At 47.9% G+C, this 21,409-nt stretch overlaps 1 long non-coding RNA gene across 1 annotated transcript in view; it reads left to right on the plus strand.

The window, feature by feature from the left end:
• LOC308471200 overlaps positions 1-19,706 on the plus strand; it is a 28,985-nt gene extending 9,279 nt beyond the window's left edge. Inside the window, exon 3 of the long non-coding RNA XR_013982785.1 lies at positions 19,411-19,706. This is a non-coding gene — a long non-coding RNA (uncharacterized lncRNA). The remainder of the gene's footprint in view (positions 1-19,410) is intronic.
• Positions 19,707-21,409: the final 1,703 nt, after the last annotated feature.

Here is a 21,409-nt window from a genome sequence, read left to right on the forward strand (position 1 = left end):
TTGGCCAATAAAGCGAGATGAGCGCCGCAACCCCAGAGTCAGCCACGACTGGACCTAATGGTCAGGGGCCCCTTTACCCTTTACCTTTTAAGAATGATTGCAGCTCTCTTAAGTCTACTGCTGCTGAAATGCCAGCTTCTCCCTGCTCAAATAGAGCGGCTCCAGCTGTTCTAAAATGAATCAGCTCAGAACCTGTTGTGCACAAATCTGCTGGTGGCTGCTGTCCAACCCTCAGCAGCTGCCCTGAGTTACATGTCTCAAATTTTCTCCTTTCCCACAGCAATATTCAGAGGTGGACTGTGTTTTCGTGCAGACAGCAGCACAAAGGTAGTGAGAAGTACCGTGGTTGTAGTCAGCTCAGCAAGATGCTCTCTGTGATGGATGGGAGGGTCCCTCCCCCATTGGTAGATTCCCTTTAGTATAAGAAATATGACAGGCTGTCACCAGAGTAGAAGAACCTGCTAACACGCCTTAGGCTGTCCAGCTGTATCAGAAGTTTCTGGGTTCTACTGCCAAGGCCCCTCCCTTAATAATAATAAAAATAAATTTTATTTATACCCAGCCCTTCCCGGCCAGAGCCGGGCTCAGGGCAGCTAATACCAATAAAATTACAGCAATCTCCAGCCCTCCTCCCCCTCCTCTTCAGTCCAGTCCCTGACATCCTGGGACTTGTAGCTCACCCCTCAGAAATCTACAGTTCCCAGCACTCTAAGCAAACTACCTACCCTAGGATTCTTTGAGGGGGGTAGACTTTGCCAGCCATTCCAGAACCTGGCCCTTTGCTACATCTCATGACTGTATCAGAACCCAACTGCTGTTTGCTGAGCTGCCTTTTTGGAATTTAGCTCGACTCTGCTTATTGGATCCTGGATGTGAACTTCATCGGTATTTCAGTCCCAGCTGTACCCCATATCTGGGCCAGACCCTTTCCTTATAAAGACTGCTGCCTAAAAAATGTATCAGTTGTGGACTTCCTGAGAACTGTCTTTTTCAAGATGCTCCATGTGGCACCGTTGATTGGTATCAGGATATACGGTTCATCACAACCTCACTAAGTCTCCGAACAAGCTGATATCTGGCTTTTCATCTGCCACCTCAAAAAAATTGCTCCATATTGAAAATATTATAGGATTTGCAGGGCAACCCTGTGCAGGTTGACTGTTTAGTAAGTCCTATTGGAATTTCATGGAGCTTACTCCTATGAAAGAGTGCAGAGGACTGCAGCCTTTATGGTACTTTAACAACCACCAAAATATTATTTTAGCTTTGAAGCTCAGTCTGCAAGAAAGATCATTGAATGCAACTGTCTGACTCTGGGGCATGCATCCTGATTTATTTATTTCGGGGCACAAAGTTTGTGTGGAGGTTAGATGACACCAGCTACTTATTGAGCATTCATTCTGATTAGTTTGTGGAGAGGTTTTACAACCTTTCCCATCCTCTCCAGTGCATTTTCTGATTAATCCCTTCTTGCAAAACGTCCAATTTAGCTGGTGGTGTCAGCACCGCAATCGCACCTTCTGTGCTGCAAGGTTGTGAGATGTGCCCACCGCGGTTGATATAAAACCAAACCTCAGCTAAAGTGATTTGACCTGCAAAGGATAAGATTTAAAACACCCCAGTGAAGTTGAATCAGCCAAACCTTTCATTCTAATAGACTTCTCTTTTTTTCCCCTAGGAAAGTGGTGAACATTTCCATCTCCTGCAATTGTCTGTTTCTTTTCCTTATTTGGGCGCCTTGGTTAAGCTAGATGGGGGAATCATCCATGTGGTGATTGTTTTAATCCAGTTTGAAGTCATTTTTGGAAGGCAACCCCAGCCTACCTTCCTCTTTGTGCCCACATTGTTACATTCCCTTCTTTTTACTCTTCCTTTCTCCCTCGCATCCTTTGAAATCCCAGGACAATTACGCAAGCCACTTTGGTGCTTCATCCTGCTGTCTTTTGATTCCCTTGTCTTCACTCAATTCCTATGGGAAAATCACAGCGTGTCAGTGTGTAACCACCACTGTTAGAAACTGAGATATGAAAGCCAGGAGCTGAATGGCACCTTAAACCTAGGTTATGGGCGCAACAATGGAATGCCTAGGCATGCTTTTTTATAACAAGAATACAAAGCTGAAAATGAATGAACCGCACTAAAATACTAGGTTCATTTTTCACATGGTCTCCTTCCCCTGCCCACCCCTCTAATATTCTTAAGAGGGTCTCTTCTCCAGTCTTCAGAGAGTAGCTGGAAGTGGGGAGGCAGAAAAAGCTCCTCCTTTCCTTCCACTCTGCAGTTTTAAGCTGAAATCTTAGGCACAGTACTGCACCCAGAGCTCAGAAACTGCTTGCGCTAATGAAATTTCCTGTTGCGAAATGCGCCTAGAACAATGGGTGTTTCGAACACTGGTAACCACATGTTTGCATCGGCACAGTAAATGTCTCTAGCAAGCATTGGAACGATACAGCTTTGTTGTTGTTGTTTAATCGTTTAGTCGTGTCCGACTCTTCGTGACCCCCTGGACCAGAGCACGCCAGGCACTTCTGTCTCCCACTGCCTCCGACAGTTTGGTCAAACTCATGCTGGTAGCTTCGAGAACACTGTCCAACCATCTCATCCTCTGTCGTCCCCTTCTCCTTGTGCCCTCCATCTTTCCCAACATCAGGGTCTTTTCCAGGGAGTCTTCTCTTCTCATGAGGTGGCCAAAGTATTGGAGCCTCAGCTTCAGGATCTGTCCTTCCAGTGAGCACTCAGTGCTGATTTCCTGAAGAATGGATAGGTTTGATCTTCTTGCACTCCATGGGACTCTCAAGAGTCTCCTCCAGCACCATAATTCAAAAGCATCAATTCTTCGGCAATCAGCCTTCTTTATGGTCCAGCTCTCTCTTTATGATACAACTTTGTTGTTGTTGTTTAGTTGTTTAGTCGTGTCCGACTCTTCGTGACCCCATGGACCAGAGCACGACAGGCACTCCTGTCTTCCACTGCCTCCCGCAGTTTAGTCAAACTCAGGCTGGTAGCTTCGAGAACACTATCCAACCATCTCGTCCTCTGTCGCCCCCTCCTCCATCTTTCCCAACATCAGGGTCTCTTCCAGGGAGTCTTTCCAGGGAGTTTGGCCATGAGGTGGCCAAAATATTGGAGTCTCAGCGTCAGGATCTGTCCTTCCAGTGAGCACTCAGAGCTGATTTCCTTAAGAATGGATAGGTTGGTCTAAACTTGTCTCCTTATTGAAGAATTGTTCTTTCAAATTTCTGACATGTGGACACAGCACACTATTCATCTGCAAGAGCAGAAGCACTGTATTCCTGCATCATAAGGCCTGTAAATAACTTGGGAGATCAGCTAGCTCTGTTGTTACTACCACCCATCCCCAAAGCAGGTTGTTGCAGTCACCGAATGACCTCACCAGGGATCTTCTTTCATCTTAATGCGTCTTTAAGTACATGCGTCCTTATTTGCAGACCAACAAAAAAAGATACAAAGATGCATGAAGCAAAGATGCTTAGAGCTGCAAAGTAAAACACAGACACGGCCAAATAATACACACCAAGTATGCGTGCTCACGCACCCATGTAGACTTGTTTAAACAATCCTTTAGCTAGAGAATAACCCCTTGACTCGGAACTGTTTTTACACATTTAGACGGAGTCCTCTGAGCTGAAAGCAACTCAATAACCCCTGACCCAGCCAGGAATTCTTGAGTCTCCTCTCCATCATCCTGGGATAATGAGCAGGAAAAAGAAAAACAATGGCAGTGTGGCTATTGCAGGTCAGAGCTTGCAGTCTGACAAAGCAACATGTAATGATCTGTAAAAGACCAGGAACATGACACATAGGATCCATGCAAAAAACCCATGCGGTTGGCAACACCCATGTGATTGCTTAATTTGCACATGCTTCCGGTAGCGTTGCACTATGGAGGAATAGTTTCCAGGCTGCTCTGTACTGCAATAATAATTTAATAATAATAATTCCCCAGCCACTCTGGGCGGCTCCCAACAGAATATTAAAAACATGATAAAACATCAAACATAAAAAATTTCCCTAAACAGGGCTGCCTTCAGATGTCTTCTAAAAGTCAGATAGTTGTTTATTTCCTTAACATCTGATGGGAGGGCATTCCAAAGGGCGGGCGCCACTTCCGAGAAGGCCTTCTGCCTGGTTCCCTGCAACCTCATTTCTCGCAGGGAAGTTGCCAGAAGGCCCTTAGCTCTGGACCTCAGTGTCTGGGCTGAACGATGGGGGTGGAGACACTCCTTCAGGTATACTGGGCCGAGGGCATTTAGGGCTTTAAAGGTCAGCGCCAACACTTTGAATTGTGCTCAGAAACATACTGGGAGCCAATGTAGGTCTTTCAGGAGCGGTGGTATGTGGTCTGGGCAGCCACACCCAGTCACCAGTCTAGCTGCCACATTCTGGATTAGTTGCAGTTTCTGGGTCACCTTCAAAAGTTGCCCCACGTAGAGAGCATTGCAGTAGTCCAAGTGGGAGATAACTAGAGCAGTTATCTGTGGGCAGGTAGAGTCTCAGCCTGCATTCCAGATGGAGCTGGTAGACAGCTGCTCTGGACAGAGAATTGACTTGCGCCTCCCTAGACAGCTGTGAGTCCAAAATGACTCCCAGGTTGCGCATCTGGTCCTTCTGGGGCACAGTAACCCCATTCAGGACCAGGGAGTCCTCCATACTTGCCCACACCCTGTCCCACAAAAACAGTACTTCTGTCTTGTCAGGAATCAACTCAATCTGTTAGCCACCATCCATCCTCCAACAGCCTCCAGACACTCACACAGGACATTCACTGCTGTAACCAGAGGCCAGATGCGACTAAGTCATTGCGCCAGCAGAAGCCAGTGCAATGAATTCCCACTAGTGCAGGGGGCCTTTCCCTCTCTCCCCTCCCCCATGCCTTCCCCATATCTGCTCAAGAGGGGTGGCAGGGCCCCCGGTACAGTGCATGAGGGAAGGGGATCTTGTTCCGTTTGGGAAGCAGAAATGCTTGTGACAATCTCTGAAAGGTAAAATGAGAAATTACCTTGGCAGGCCACCATACGGAGAGATGGACAGCTGAAGGATGCGGGTGGCGCTGTGGTCTAAACCACTGAGCCTCTTGGGCTTGCCGATCAGAAGGTTGGCGGTTCGAATCCCCACGATGGAGTGAGCTCCTATTGCTCTGTCCCAGCTCCTGCCAACCTAGCAGTTTGAAAGTACACCAGTGCAAGTAGATAAATAGGCACTGCTGCGGCGGGAAGGTAAACGGTGTTTCTGTGTGCTCTGGTTTCCATCATGGTGCCCCGTTGCACCAGAAGCGGTTTAGTCCTGCTGGCCACATGACTCGGAAAGCTGTCTGTGGACAAATGTCGGCTCCCTCAGTCTGAAAGCGAGATGAGCGCCGCAACCCCATAGTCGCCTTTTTAGATCCTGTTTGTTTGTAGCGTGATGAGAGGGCTGTGATGTCTTGTTCTATTTTGCTAATTTTTGAGGAGGTTTGTTTTTTAAAGAATGCTTTCTCTTTTATGCAAGCTCCTCTGGTGACCGCTTTCATTGCGTCCCATAGGAGGGGGGTTGTTATATTGTCTACATCGTTTCCCTTGAAGTAGTTTTGGAGAGTTTTTGTGAGACTCTCTCTAATTTGTTTGCTTGCAGTTAGGATGGGACTGAAGGCCCATGATGGGGTGGTTTGTGTTCCTTCTCCTATTTTAACAGTGACTTCTACTGGGGCGTGATCTGTGATTTTAATGTTACCCATGGTGGCGATCACGCAGGGTCCCCGGACGTATTGACCCTGTGCCTCCACTGTGATTGCTTTCTTCGCTGCCACCAACCCGTTTCTCACGGGTACACGTGGAGTCCAGTCAGTTGTTAACATTAACAAATAATCAAGTTTATTTTATAGGCATGAACAAGCTTATGGTTTCAGTTAATTTTTCTTGTCAGTTTCTTAATCTTAGTTCCTTAACTGTCCTATTCGTTCCTAACAACTTCAAACTGATTATCCCAACTAACTATCTGACTCCACCTAACAATTCCTCTCACTCTCTCACCACACAACTCGACCAACCCACAGACTATTCCTCCCTCTTCCTTCTCCAACTCCCCACTCTCAACTGACTTCCAAACAACACCAACTCTCACTCTAACTCCTCCCCTTGGTTCCCACTGGCCAATCACTTCACACTCATTTAACCCTTTCCTTATGACCCACCTAGGAGGCAAACGCCACACCTATGTTCGTTGATTCCACTGAGGGGATCAGACCTTGTGTGAGCAGAATGCTGTCCAGTCGGGACACTGGATGTATGGCTGGTGTCTCCCAGGTTTTGCTCACCCCAAATGTCATAGAAACCCCTGCTTTTTAGCATTTTTAGTAACCTGTAGGAGTCCCTAGTTGTTGGGGGTTTCCTTCGGACGAAGGTTGCCCATGGCTCATAGTCGCCTTGGACTGGACTTAACCGTCCAGGGGTCCTTTACCTTTTACCTTACCACTACATTATGGTGACCGCACACAGCACAAACCCATGCTCACATTTGCCCATGGCTGCACACTCTTTCCTGCATGCGTGCTTTGCCCTGCTCGCCCCTGCAGCCGTGTTTCTCAGGAGGCCGAGTGGTTTAAGCACAACCAGGGAGGCGTATTGCAGGGCCAAACTTTGAGCCAGGGAGATGCTGCCTAGTGAATTATGCATGAGGCCAGAAAGCTTTTATCTGTGCGGACAAAGGCCTGTAGCCAGCCAGCTGGGCTTTCTGCCGTACCTGTAGCTTCCTCCCGCTTGCACTTTATCTCCATTCCCAGCTTGTAATTCAGCCCAAATATCAGAGAAGGCCGGGAGATTAATTTTCTCGGTTTGCAAGGCAAAGAGGTAGAGTTGATGTGTGTGTATGCAGGCACTACGCTCACTCTGGACTCCCAACCGCTTAATCTGCAGATGAGGCCTGCAGAATGTGTTGGGGATATATATATATATATATATATATATCTATATATATATATCTGAGTCAATGAGGGGAAAAAATCAAAGACAATTTCTTGGTTCGGGAGGCGGCTATCATGATGTGTGTATATGTGTAACTGCACATGAATAAATGCACAGAGCGTAACGAAACTAACATGTGAATTAGTGCATGTATGCACATAGATATAATGCATATGCATTTTTGGTTATTAATGCATTGCAATGGCTTTCTGCTTACTCTTTTTCTCACTGGGTAATTGGGCAGCCAAGTGCACTGAGTGACTGCTCATGCCAATTTCATATTAGAACTGCCCAACCCACTGTTAGGATTACCACCTTTTAATTAGTCCCTGCTTCTGCACATTTCATGGTAGCTTGTTATGCAGATATTGGCAGGTAAACCAGGGGCGAACGAAGGCGTTGTGACACCCGGAGCGGGGCGTCGCTACGTAGGGCGCATGTGCCGTACGTAGTGATGCTGCACATGTGCTGTACATAGTGTTTTGCCACCGCTGGCGCTCCAGTGCCATACAGACAGTGCTGGGACCTTCTGCTCGCAGCTGCAGCCACAAACGGAGGATCCTCTGTTTGCGGCTGTAGCGGCAACAGAGGGATCCCACCGTCATCCGTACGGTGCTTGAGCAGCACTGGTGGCAAACTGCAACATACAGCACATGCGTGCGATGCCGCACATGCGCTGTACATAGCGGTTTGCCGCCGGCACCGGGATCCTCAGCTTGCGGTTGCAGTCATGAACGGAGGATCCTCCACATGCGGTTGCGGCGGCGCACTGGCTGCTTGCGCTGCCGCGAGCCCCAGCGGGGTGCCTTCTTGTCACCCCCCAAGACATGGCCCCCGTGGCGAACTGCCCCCCCCCCCGTTGTGATGCCACTGAGGTAAACTCCATTCTAGTACAGTCATACCTCATGTTACGTTTGCTTCATGTTACATTCTTTCAGGTTACGTCCCGCGGTGACCCGGAAGTACCAGAAAGGTTTACTTCCGGGTTTTGCTGCTCGCGCATGCGCAGAAGTGCTAAATTGCGCTTTGCGCAGAAGACCAAATTGCACCGCGCACCTGTGCAGATACAGCACTTCAGGTTGCGCTCTTTTCATGTTGCGAACGGGCCTCCGGAACAGATCCCGTTCGCAACCAGAGGTACCACTGTACGTGCAACACCTGCTGATTTCTGCAGATTAAACAGTTGAGGGATAGGGACCATAGAATGGAGAATGTGGAACAGTTTCCATCGGGAGGTGGTGGACTCCTTGGAGGTTTTTTTTTATTTTTAATGATATTTATTAAAATTTTAGAAAAAAGAGTTACATAAAAACAAGAAAGGCAAAAACAAAAGACAGAAATAAAAATACAAGAAAAATACAAAATACAGAATAAAAGAATAAAAAACACTTAAGAAAAAGAAAAAAATAAATCAGTCTTTCCATGCCTTACATTCATATCCTTGTTTCTCTGACCTCCTCATACCTCCCTTTTTTGTATTCCAATTCAATTAGTTAATTCAGCAATTTCTTTCCCTCTTTATTTTCTCTTAATCCTTTAACTTAATATACTATAACTTTAAATTTTCACCTGTTATCAATCCATTTTTACATACACCTTTATAGCATTACTGCTTAAACCGCCTAACTTGGAGGTTTTAAAGCAGTGGTTGATGGGCGCCTGACATATATGCTTTAGCTGAGATTCTTGCATTGCAGAGGGTTGAAATAGATGAGCCTCAGTGTACCCCTTCCAAATCTTCGATTCTATGATTCCATGTTTCTAAGGCACAGGAACAAACCAAGCAGTTTTATTCTCTGCCAGTTGGCAACCTTATTTTAAACCTTTGCCTTTTGCAGTAACCCTTGTCAATTCAAGGTCATATCCTCCTTTCTGAGGCCCTGGCAATTCCACATGTAAACATCTGCAATAACCACACTCAGCTGCCATAAACATACAGGTTACAGACGCTTCAGGTTACAGACTCCACTAACCCAGAAATAGTACCTTGGGTTAGGAACTTTGCTTCAGGACGAGAACAGAAATCGTGCGGCGGTGACGTGGCGGCAGCAGGAGGCCCCATTAGCTAAAGTGGTGCTTCAGGTTAAGAACAGTTTCAGGTTAAGAACGGACCTCCAGAACGAATTAAGTTCTTAACCCGAGGTACCACTGCACATCTATACTCAGAGATCAGCGGTTGCACTAGCGAGATATGGAAGAGCCTAAGCTAATGTGGTCAATTGGCAGCAGCACCTATCCATGCTGCCTTTCGTAGAGACTTCACACTGGTGTGTGTGCGCGCGCATGCACACACCACAGGCTGTCCTTGTTCATTAGCACTGATATAACTGTGTATCAGGCTCATACCTTTCCCAGCTGAGCCCGATCTGTTTCAGAAACATTTGCAACATCGAAAGCTCCAAGTCATAATTAGTAATTTATGCAGCTTCTAATCAATGTGGAATGTGAATTTCTAATCCTTCTGGCTTTGTGTCAAGAGAAGGCAGGCTTCTTTTGGAGCTCAGCTTCCCAGGAATGGCGGTGCAGGCTTCAGCGGCGGGACAGTGCGCATGGCTGCAGGCATTAGGAATCTGTTGGGGGTGTGCAAGCAGAGTCAGGCATGTGCCAGCTGCAGGCTGGCACACAGACACGCAGAAGGGGCATGTGGCTGGGGATTTGAATGCCAGATATGCCAGCTGAGGAGATTCAACCATTCAGGAGACCTACATGCACGAGACCTGGTTCCTCCAGACCTCTTAAGCGCTTTGGGGTTGTTGTTGTTGTTGTTGTTTTAAACCCATGGCAAGAAGTTGGAATTGTGTATGGTTGTCCACATGGCACCATCTCTTGTGAGCACAATGCGAGTATAATGTTGGAGACTCCAATGTATGGACTCATAGCATCCACTGCCTCCCAAGGCCTATCAAAGAACTTTGGCAACTGAGGCAGAAAAGTCAAATGAGACCTACTCTGCCCACCAAGGTTTGGTGTGTATCTGGTTTTCCCTGTATCTGGCGGCGGGTGTGCAAATCCAACATTGCTGATGTCGCAGCAAAGCATAACTGTTGCAGTCACTCACGTTTTGCTGCCTCGGCGAACCAAATTATTTATGAAGCACGACAACGACACTCTGCCATGGAAGGCTTAGGGCCAAATGAGAAGTGGCATTTATCACAAAGCTGCACACACACTGCACATTTAAAGTGTGTCCCACTCTGCAGGAATTCTGGGAATTGTGGTGTGTTAAGACTGCTGGGATATGCAGATGACACAACATTGGTGGCAGAAAGTGAGGAGGAATTAAAGAACCTTTTAATGAGGGTGAAAGAGGAGAGCACAAAATATGGTTTGAAGCTCAACATCAAAAAAATGAAGATCATGGCTGCTGGTCCCATCACCTCCTGGCAAATAGAAGGGGAAGTAATGGAGGCAGTGAGAGATTTTACTTTCTTGGGCTCCATGATCACTGCAGATGGTGACAGCAGCCACGAAATTAAAAGACACCTACTTCTTGGGAGAAAAGCAATGACAAACCTAGACAGCATCTTAAAAAGCAGAGACATCACCTTGCCAACAAAGGTCCGTACAGTTAAAGCTATGGTTTTCCCAGTAGTGATGTATGGAAGTGAGAGCTGGACCATAAAGAAGGCTGATCGCCGGAGAATTGATGCTTTTGAATTATAGTGCTGGAGGAGACTCTTGAGAGTCCCATGGACTGCAAGAAGATCAAACCTACCCATTCTGAAGGAAATCAGCCCTGAGTGCTCACTGGAAGGACAGATCCTGACGCTGAGACTCCAATACTTTGGCCACCTCATGAGAAGAGAAGACTCCCTGGAAAAGACCCTGATGTTGGGAAAGATGGAGGGCACAAGGAGAAGGGGACGACAGAGGACGAGATGGTTGGACAGTGTTCTCGAAGCTACCAGCATGAGTTTGACCAAACTGCGGGAGGCAGTGGAAGACAGAAGTGCCTGGCATGCTCTGGTCCATGGGGTCACCTAGAGTCGAACATGACTAAACGACTATACAACAACAAAAGACCGTTGGGACTTTAAGCCAAACTACAGGTCCTAGGATTCTTGGCTGTGTTGCAGGAGGTTATACGATGTTGTTAAACGTGCTTTGAGTGGGCTTTCAATGTATGGTGTTTATGGAGCCATTGTTTGGTCTTGCACGGTTCTTTTTTCTTTCCCAAACAGGTGTTGCAGGCGGAGCGTGTAAACCGGATAGGGACCACAGCATGGAGCTTTAATCCATTGTTTCACTCCCACCTGCTTTGTGGTCCCGATCCGAGTCCACACATGCAGTTCTGCTCTTCTCAATGGGAAGAAACTTGGGCAACAATCAATTCTTCCCACTCACTTAATCCTCTCTTGTGCAAACCTTATCTTCGGACGTCATAACGACAAGTTCCCTTTTTTAAAAAAAAGGTTTACTGAATTTTTTCATGGCACAATAAAAAGGATAAACTAATCTACAAAGAATAATGAGAGATACTAAGAGAAAAGAGAGGAGACAGAAAAATAAAAAATCCTCTCTCACCGCTATATTTTAATTTTTATCCCATACAGAAAAAAGTGAGCCTTCCCAGAATTCCTCATTTCTCATAGCATCTCACCCTGTGAGATCCCCTCTTCCCCAGCTCTCACACAGGGTCCTAACCTTCACTTTCAACTGCTTGCAGTTCTTACCCAAATTTCTATTCCATACCCTCCAACATTTCTCCGATGAAGATAGGGACACCGTATCCAATAATAATAATTTTACTATTTATACTCCGCCCATCTGACAGGGCTGCCCCAACCGCTCTGGGCGGCTTCCAACTTATATAAAAGCATAACAAAGGTAAAGGGACCCCTGACCATTAGGTCCAGTCATGGCCAACTCTGGGGTTGCGGCGCTCATCTCGCTTTATTGGCCGAGGGAGCCGGCGTACAGCTTCCGGGTCATGTGGCCAGCATGACTAAGCCGCTTCTGGCGAACCAGAGCAGCGCACGGAAACGCCGTTTACCTTTCCGCCAGAGAGGTACCTATTTATCTACTTGCACTTTGATGTGCTTTTGAACTGCTAGGTTGGCAGGAGAAGGGACCGAGCAACGGGAACTCACCCCGTCCCGGGGATTCGAACCGCCGACCTTCTGATCGGCAAGTCCTAGGCTCTGTGGTTTAACCCACAGCGCCACCCACGTCCCCTAAAAGCATAATAAAACATAATAAAAAAAACCTTCCCTATACAGGGCTGCCTTCAAACGGCTCGGGGGTTGGATAACCCTCCAACATTTCTCTTGAAAACAGGGACGTCCTAAGGAAAAGTGGGACATTCCAGGATCAAATCAGAAACATGTACAGCTCCTGTAAATCCGGGAGTGCCCCTGGAAAATAGGGACACTTGGAAGGTCTGCTATTCCCAATTGGAAGAAACCTTGGCCAACAATCAGTACTGCCCCTGCATAACCGTCTCACCCAAACCAAGGCTTTGTCACAGGACGTCATAACAACATGTTGTCCCAGTTGCCAAAAGACCCAGAAAAGCTAGCCCTGAATCAGACCAACGCACACAAAGAGTTGCGTGAATCTACCCTGTTAAATAAGGGGTTACTCGGAATGTAGGTCTGGTTTGCAATTTTCCTCTGAGGATAAGATTCTTTTGTGCAATGAAACCCCACCCCAAGTTTCCTTTTGCCTTCTGATGAGCTCTTCCATTCCCCACCCCCACTAGGCTCAGACTCGCCATGCCTACATAACGGCAGCAGAATCTAAACACCCTCTCTGTACAGGTATATAAATCAGCGCAGCAAGACAACTGGGAACCAACCCCCAGGGTACCTCTGATAAGCCCAATTGCTAAAACTTCCCACAGATGAGAAGGAGCCTTTGATCTCTCTGAAGTTACCTCATCCCTTACGCAGGCTGTTTGTCAAGAGGCAAAGGAAAAGATAATGGAATGGATGCAAACGGACAAAGAGCGCAGGAGACACAGCATCCCCTGAATAAAGAAACACTCTGCAATTTACCTGTGGCCGGACCTGGCTGCTGCTGCTGCTGCTGCTGTGACCTGATTAAACCTCACACAACACAGATGGGCACAGGGTCATAGCCCCATTGGGGTCAACGGGATCTTCCCTCTAGGACAGGGAATGGGGACCCGGGGACCCTTCAGACGCTCCTGGATTACAGATCTCATAATGCCTGACCATTGGTCCTGCAGGCTGGGGGTGATGGGAGTTGAGAGCAAAGCAATAGGGTCCCAACCTTTGCTCTACGGGAGCCCCTAGGGGCCAAAACGCAGCCAGGTGCAAATCAACTTCACTGGGGAGGTGGAAAGGTAAAGGACCCCTGGACAGTTAAGTCCAGTCAAAGGCGACTATGGGGTTGTGGCACTCATCACCGCTTTCAGGCAGAGGGTGCCGGCGTCATGTGGCTAGCAGGACTAAACCGCTTCTGGTGCAACGGGACACCATGATGGAAATCTAAAAAGGTAAAGGTAAAGGGACCCCTGACCATTAGGTCCAGTTGTTGCCAACTCTGGTGTTGCGGTGCTCATCTCGCTTTATTGGCTGAGGGAGCCGGTGTACAGCTTCTGGGTCATGTGGTCAGCATGACTGAGCCACTTCTGGTGAACCAGAGCAGCACACGGAAACGGCATTTACCTTCCCGCCGGAGTGGTACCTATTTATCTACTTGCACTTTGAGGTGCTTTTGAACTGCTAGGTTGGCAGGGACTGAGCAACGGGAGCTCACCCGTCACAGGGATTCGAACCGCCGACCTTCTGATCGGCAAGTCCAGGGCTCTGTGGTTTAACCCACAGTGCCACCCACATCCCTATGGAAACCTAAGCGCATGAAAATGTTGTTTACTTTCCCACTGCAGCGGTGCCTATTTATCTACTTGCACTGGCATGCTGTCAAAATGCTAGGTTGGAAGAAGCTGGGATAGAGCAACAGGAGCTCACCCCTTCGCAGGGATTCGAACCACCGACCTTCTGATCGGCAAGTCCAAGAGGCTCAGTGGTTTAGACCACAGCGCCACCCGCGTCCCACTTATGAGGCTCAAAGGGCCAGAGCCTCAAGTTCATATATCCAGTTGTGAGGGGGGAAATTGAGAGGTTACACAGAGAGAAAGTGGCTGGCCCAGGGTCAGTCAGTGAGCTTCATAGCTGGTGGGATTTTGAACCCGGAACCCTAGACCAGGCACAGGAAACCTTTAGCTCACCTGATGTGGCTGGACTACAACTCCCATCAGCCATGGCTATTGACCATGCTGGCCAGGGTTGATTGGAGATGTAGTTCAGTAACATCTGGAAGCCCAAAGGTTCCTAACCCTGGTTTATTCCAACAACTCACCAAGGTCTTGTCTTTCTTTCCCAGCCCTGTCAGCTGCAACCTGTTTAACTGGAGATGTTGAATGAACTTTTGGATACAAACAATGTGCTCTATCACTAATCTATGGCTCCTCCTAGCCAGAGGTAAAATTTGGTCAATGGGCCACCCAAGGCTTGCCACTGAAGATCTGGCCCTAATTTGAGCTTTTGCAACCCGGTTGGTAAAAGGGACGCAGGTGGTGCTGTGGGTTAAACCACAGAGCCTAGGACTTGCCGATCAGAAAGTCGGCGGTTCGAAACCCCACGACGGGGTGAGCTCCCATTGCTTGGTCCCTGCTCCTGCCAACCTAGCAGTTCGAAAGCACGTCAAAGTGCAAGTAGATAAATAGGTACCGCTCCGGTGGGAAGGTAAACGGCGTTTCCGTGCGCTTCTCTGGTTTGCCAGAAGTGGCTTAGTCATGCTGGCCACATGACCTGGAAGCTGTACGCCGGCTCCCTCGGCCAATAAAACGAAATGAGTGCCGCAACCCCAGAGTTGGCCACGACTGGACCTAATGATCAGGGGCCCCTTTACCTTTAACCCAGTTGGCTCCAGTGAAGCCTATGGCCTTATCAATGAGTGTAAGAAAGCCAGCCCCCGACTATAGTAATTTCCATTTCTAATTTATTTCTGGCCCCCACTGGATTGCCGTACCACACAATTTACCATGTGGAGGTGGGAGGGTGTCAGAAGAAGCATCTAGGAACAACTAATTAGCAAATATAAATGGGTGATGTAAGGTGGAGCAAATCAAGCATTATGGGGATGATGGGCTAATGAGTAGGAGGAGGGTTTTCTCTGACAGATAATATTTAATGCTGTAAAGGAAAACATAATCCTCAGCCACCCAGGTGGTGATTCATTTTAAAAAAAACAGAGAGAGGGGAGAGAGAGAGAGAGAGAGAGAGAGAGAGAGAGAGAGAGACTAAAAATAAGTTTGATACAACAGCAGCTCATCTGTTCTCCAGTTGGCTAGAGCACGTGATCAAAAAACAGATAGTGTCAGTGTCTGTTACAATCTGAATTGCACATGGGATACCATTGATTTAGCTCGCATGATTGAGAACCAAGTTCAGTGTGAATAATGTACAAATGATGCAGACAAGTAGTCGGGGGATTGGCATGTTGGATTCTGTGGCTAGAAAACAAGAATCTCTGAAGATGGAAGGTGCCGTTGCCAATCACGAGCTATCTGCTTCTCCCTTGAAGCGAAAGCACAGAATGTGCTCAGTTTCTAGTGTTAAGCCAAAGCTAAGAGGGATGCGGGTGGCGCTGTGGGTTAACCACAGAGCCTAGGACTTGCCGATCAGAAGGCCAGTGGTTCGAATCCCCGCAACGGGGTGGGGTCCTGTTGCTCGGTCCCTGCTCCTGCCAACCTAGCAGTTCGAAAGGACGTCAAAAGTGCAAGTAGATAAATAGGTACCGCTCTGGCGGGAAGGTAAACAGCATTTCCGTGCGCTGCTCTGGTTCGCCAGACGTGGCTTAGCCATGCTGGCCACATGACCCGGAAGCTGTACGCCAGCTCCCTCGGCCAATAAAGCGAGATGAGCGCCGCAACCCCAGAGTCAGGCACGACTGGACCTAATGGTCAGGGGTTCCTTTACCTTTAATGGGAAGACTAGCTCAGTGGCAGAGCATCCCTGCCATCTCCAGGTAAGGCTGAATCTGAAAACGTTGGGCCTGCCTTTTTAGAAGACCTATCCCCATGCTTGACAGATATTCCCCCTTTCCACTTTTGTCAAGGAGGTCTGCACAGACAAGTCCACCACCTCTCATGGGAGTCTGTTCCTTGGTTGAACAGCTCTTGCTGCCAGAAAGCTCTTCCTGATGTTTCGTTGGAATCTCCTTTCTTGTAATTCAAATCCACTGGTTTGAGGCCTACCCTCCGGAGCAGGAGAAAGGAAGCCTGTTCCATCTTCCAGCCCTTTAGATATTTCAAGACAGGTATCATATCTCCTCTTAGGGTGTATCTACACACAGGAAAATCCCCACTATAAATAAGTCAGAAATTAGATCATTAGAACAAATGGAGGGAAAAAAACCCCTATGTAAAATCGCCTAGAAATGTTTTCTGCTCTGCAGCGCCATCTGGTGTCACACTGTTATAACGCATATAAAACGTTTTTTCTTTACTAATGTAGCTGAGTCCCCAGTCTCCTTTTCTCCAGGCTAACATACCCAACTCCCTCAACCGTTCCTCACAAGGCTTGGTTTCCAGAGGATGTTCTTGCATATGTATAGTATTCTACATTTGGCTCATTTGGTTTCCAGTGGGCTTCAAAAGCAGGCTTGCCAGCTCTTCCAATTTGGCAGAGAGATACTAGCTGTTAAGGCTAATGACCTTCCCTTCTGCTTTCACTGTTGTTTCCTAAGCAATGTTATTGCCAATTAAGCTAAATCGCCCCCAAGGTTGAGCTAGGCTTACTAGATCAAAGCAAAAAAAGAGAGAGACAAAAAACACCCAGTCCAGTTTGCTAACAAGCACTTCAGCTAGTTCTCATTTTAAGATTCCTAAAAACCAATTTTTAGGGGAAGAGTCGAGACTCAGCGACAGAGCAAATGCTTTGCATGCAGAAGGTCCCGGGTTTAATCCTGCCACTTCCAGTCAGAAGAATCAGGTAACAGGCTATGTGAATATACTAATGGTCTAAACCATGGAGCCTCTTGACCCTGCCAATCAGAAAGTCGCCGGTTCAAATCCCCGTAACAGAGTGAGCTCCCGTTGCTGTGTCCCAGCTCCTGCCAACCTAGCAGTTCAAAAGCACACCAGTGGAAGTAGATAAATAGGTACTGCTGTGGCGGGAAAGTAAACAGTGTTTCCGTCACGGGGTTCTGTTGCATCAGAAGCAGTTTAGTCCCGCTGGCCACATGACCTAGAAAGCTGTCTGTAGACAAACGCCGGCTCCCTCGGCCTAAAAGCAAGAAATAATAATAATAATAATAATAATAATAATAATAATAATAATTTATTATTTGTACCCTGCCCATCTGGCTGGGTCTCCCCAGCCACTCTGGGCGGCTTCCAACAAGTATTAAAAATACCTTAAAATGTCACACATTAAAAACTTCCCTGAACAGCCTTCAGATGTCTTCTAAATGTCAGGTAGTTGTTTATCTCTTTGACATCTGATGGGAGGGCGTTCCACAGGGCGGGTGCCACTACCGAGAAGGCCCTCTGCCTGGTTCCCTGTAGCTTTGCTTCTCGCAGTGAGGGAACCGCCAGAAGGCCCTCAGCGCTAGACCTCAGCATCCAGGCAGAACGATGGGGGTGGAGACGCTCCTTCAGGTATACTGGGCCGAGGCCGTTTAGGGCTTTAAAGGTCAACACCAACACTTTGAATTGTGCTCGGAAACGTACTGGGAGCCAATGTAGGTCTTTCAAGACCGGTGTTATGTGGTCCCGGTGGCCACTCCCAGTCACCAGTCTAGCTGGAGATGAGTGCTGCAACCCCATAGTCACCTTTGACTGGACTTAAACGTCCAGGGGTCTTTTACCTTTACTTTTACCTTGCATGCAAGTCAGCTGCTCTACTGCTAAGCTATGGCCCTTTCTTAACAAGCTGCTCCTATTAAGACTTAATAAAATTGCAAGCACCGAGAGAACTAGCTCTAGTTCCTACGTTTATTGTTCTAGCCCAGGGCCATGACAAACCCTCAGCAACAGTATCAACAAAACAATGAATGTTGGCATCCAAAACAATATAGAACATCCATACAAGCCAACACCCATTATGTGAAAGAAAATACCAGAGGCACCAACAAGCTTAAATCTAGCTTGATTTCAGATTAAACTTCCCAATTTATAGTGATGTTACTTAACTTCTTTTTCCTGACCTTCTCCCCACCTTTTTTTTTTTTTTTTTTTTTTGCAGCCAGTGTATAGAGGGCCCCTCCATGCGTTACAAAGCTATCATTGTCATTCAGAAGAAACCGAGTCATTTATGCCTGCTTGCTTGTGTGAACAAGGGTTTCAGAAAGTGATCTCTGGGGTCTTTATCTGAGGGGCAGGCTAACAGATAATGAGTGATGTTTTCCATCTGGAACTGCTCATATTGCTCCTCTGCCTAATCAAAGAACGAACCTAGGAATTACAGCGCAGAACAATACAGTGGTATCTCAGGTTAAGTACTTAATTTGTTCCGGAGGTCCGTTCTTAACCTGAAACTGTTCTTAACCTGAAGCACCACTTTAGCTAATGGGGCCTCCTGCTGCCGCCACGCCGCAGGAGCACGATTTCTGTTCTCATCCTGAAGCAAAGTTCTTAACCCGAGGTACTATTTCTGGGTTAGCGGAGTCTGTAACCTGAAGCGTATGTAACCTGAGGTACCACTGTATTTCGGGCCACAGTTCAGTGCCGAAACATGGACCGTCTTACTTTCCAATTTTAGGAAAACATGTTCATTTATCTACAAAAATGCATGGAATAAAACCATGCAAATAATAAAAATTTCTGCCCTGATTTTACTGGCTTTGTAGTCATTATAGATGTGGTGGGGAAAGGGTTTGGGAACTTTGCGATTGGAGAGGGGTGCCAAATCTTCTGAAGATTTTCATGGCTTGGCATATCTATAGACTTTGGCTGATCGTCCCACCGAAAAACCTGCCTGCCCACCAAACTTGCAGTCCTGACATCCATTGGTTTTTTTTAACCTAGGTGTCGTTGCCCAACACCAAGACCAACGTGTCACCCCCAATATCGTATTGACCGGTGATGGCCTGTTGCCATGGCAATTGCTGTCAAGAACCTGAACTGGCCAGAAGGCTAACCGCTCTGTTTGAAGCATCATTCAGAGGCCCAGTGGATTCAGTTCTTGCGCTAAGTGAGACAGGCTCTTGGAAAACATAAAGTGAGAGAGGGAGGCGAGAGGCTCCTAGCCCTTTGGGGACGGGAAACAAGCAGGCTCTGCAGCTTTACTCCCGCTTTGTTTTTTGATCTCGCAAGTAACATTTCAGCCTCTCGCTGTTCAGCTCGCTGGAGCCGGCACGGGGCTGTGGGGCCCCCAGGAGGGCCGCGAATCAAATATTCCTTCTCTACTCTGGCAGCGATATTGCCAATGACAGCAAATGCATTGCTCTAATCTTTTCCCATTTTACTCATCTGCTACAGGATCTGACCTCCCTTAACAGCTTTGAAGGCTGTGCCAAGCAGAGGCGGCAGCAGGGCTGGCTGAGAACAGAGGCCCAGGAACAGCTGCCACCGCATGGAGGAGACGAAGGATTCCCTCATCAACAGCCTCACACACCCCAGCCCTATGGCTCTAGGTTTTCTGCTCAGTCAACGAGTTAAATTTGTGCTCATTGAAATGGCTGAACTCAGAGATAGCCATTTGGCCACTGGTGAGCTCCATCTGGCCGCAATATTTTTTCCCTTTTTTGTCTAGTCCATAAAAGTCTGGAGTTTTGCGGGATGTCTGACTCCGTATCGCGGCAGCCATGTCTTCCTTTTATTAGGAGCCTCCTTCCCCAAACCTAGCCTCTAGACACTCTGTAAGGTAAAGGTAAAGAGACCCCTGACTGTTAGGTCCAGTCGCGGACGACTCTGGGGTTGCGGCGCTCATCTCCCTTTATTGGCCGAGGGAGGTGGCGTACAGCTTCCGGGTCATGTGGCCAGCATGACTAAGCCGCTTCTGGCGAACCAGAGCAGCGCACGGAAACGCCGTTTACCTTCCCGCCGTAGCGGTACCTATTTATCTACTTGCACTTTGATGTGCCTTCGAACTGCTAGGTTGGCAGGAGCAGGGACTGAGCAACGGGAGCTCACCCCGTTGTGGGAATTTGAACCACCAACCTTCTGATCGGCAAGCCCTAGGCTCTGTGGTTTAACCCACAGCGCCACCTGCGTCCCATAGACACTCTGTACTAGATGCTAGAAGAGATGAGGTATAGGTATAGTCTTCTTCTGCAGGAAGTGCTGGCAACCCACGCTATACCACTGTGGGCAGTCACTGAAGACCAGTTCCCCCCAAAGTGGGCGATACTGCCCCCTGGGGGGCTCTGGAACGATCCAGGGGGCAGTAGTAGCCTTGAATGCAATTGGGGGGCATTGAATAAAAATAAGGGGATGGTGGGAGCATAAACAAAGAAGAGAAGAGAGTTTTGAAAAACTGTTCATACATGTTTCATCTGCTGTGTAATGACGCTTACCACCAGCTTGAGCACCTCCACTAGATCGGGCAGTCATGGTGGAGGCGAGGGTTTTGTTCCGGCCTTGGGTGAACCCTTTTCAGCTTCACCCATCCTGTGGCTGCAGTGCTGGTCCCACCCCTGGGACAGATCAGACTGAGATGGCAGGCTTCGCTCTGGTCCACCCCACGGGTTTTTAAGTCTGGGGCCTAGCAGATCTCCAGGGGGGCAATTGAGTCATATTTTTTTCTGAAAAGGGCGCAGTAGGCCAAATAGGTTTGGGAAGCTCTGGTGTAGACTATAGGTAGGTAAAGGTAAAGGACCCCTGGACAGCTAAGTCCAGTCAAAGGCAACTATGGGGTTGTGGTACTCATTTCGCTTTCAGGCTGAGGGAGCCGGCGTTTGCTCATAGACAGCTTTCTGGGTCATGTGGCCAGGACTAAACCACTTCTGGCATAATGGGATCCCATGGTGGAAACCAGAGCGCACAGAAATGCCGTTTACCTTCCCGCTGCAGCGGTACCTATTTATCTACTTGCACTGGCGTGCTTTCGAACTGCTAGGTTGGCAGAAGCTGGCACAGATCAACGGCAGCTCACCCCGTTATGGGGATTTGAACCGCCAACCTTCTGATCAGCAAGCCCAAGAAGCTCAGTGGTTTAGACCACAGCGCCACCCATGTCCCCTTCTGTATAGTGTAGAGACTATGCATAGCTAGACAAACCAATGACCTTATTCAGTGTAAGGCAGCTTCCTAAATTCCCATGTATGATGAACCCTGCTGCCCAAGTTCCTGATGCCCCCCCCATTAGATGCCCCCCAAATGTCACCTTGTGGCAGCTCTAGATCATTATTTCTCAGCCACATATATAATGGGGGGCATCATATAATGGTTATGTGAACCTTCCCTAAGTGGCAGTGGATGTATGTCTCTCCCACAGTCAGCCCAGTGACCCCGCCCCCACTGGTTAAGAGCCCACTGA

Source organism: Podarcis pityusensis (assembly GCF_964106645.2).
Source record: "Podarcis pityusensis genome assembly, chromosome: 2".
NCBI lineage: Eukaryota > Metazoa > Chordata > Lepidosauria > Squamata > Lacertidae > Podarcis > Podarcis pityusensis.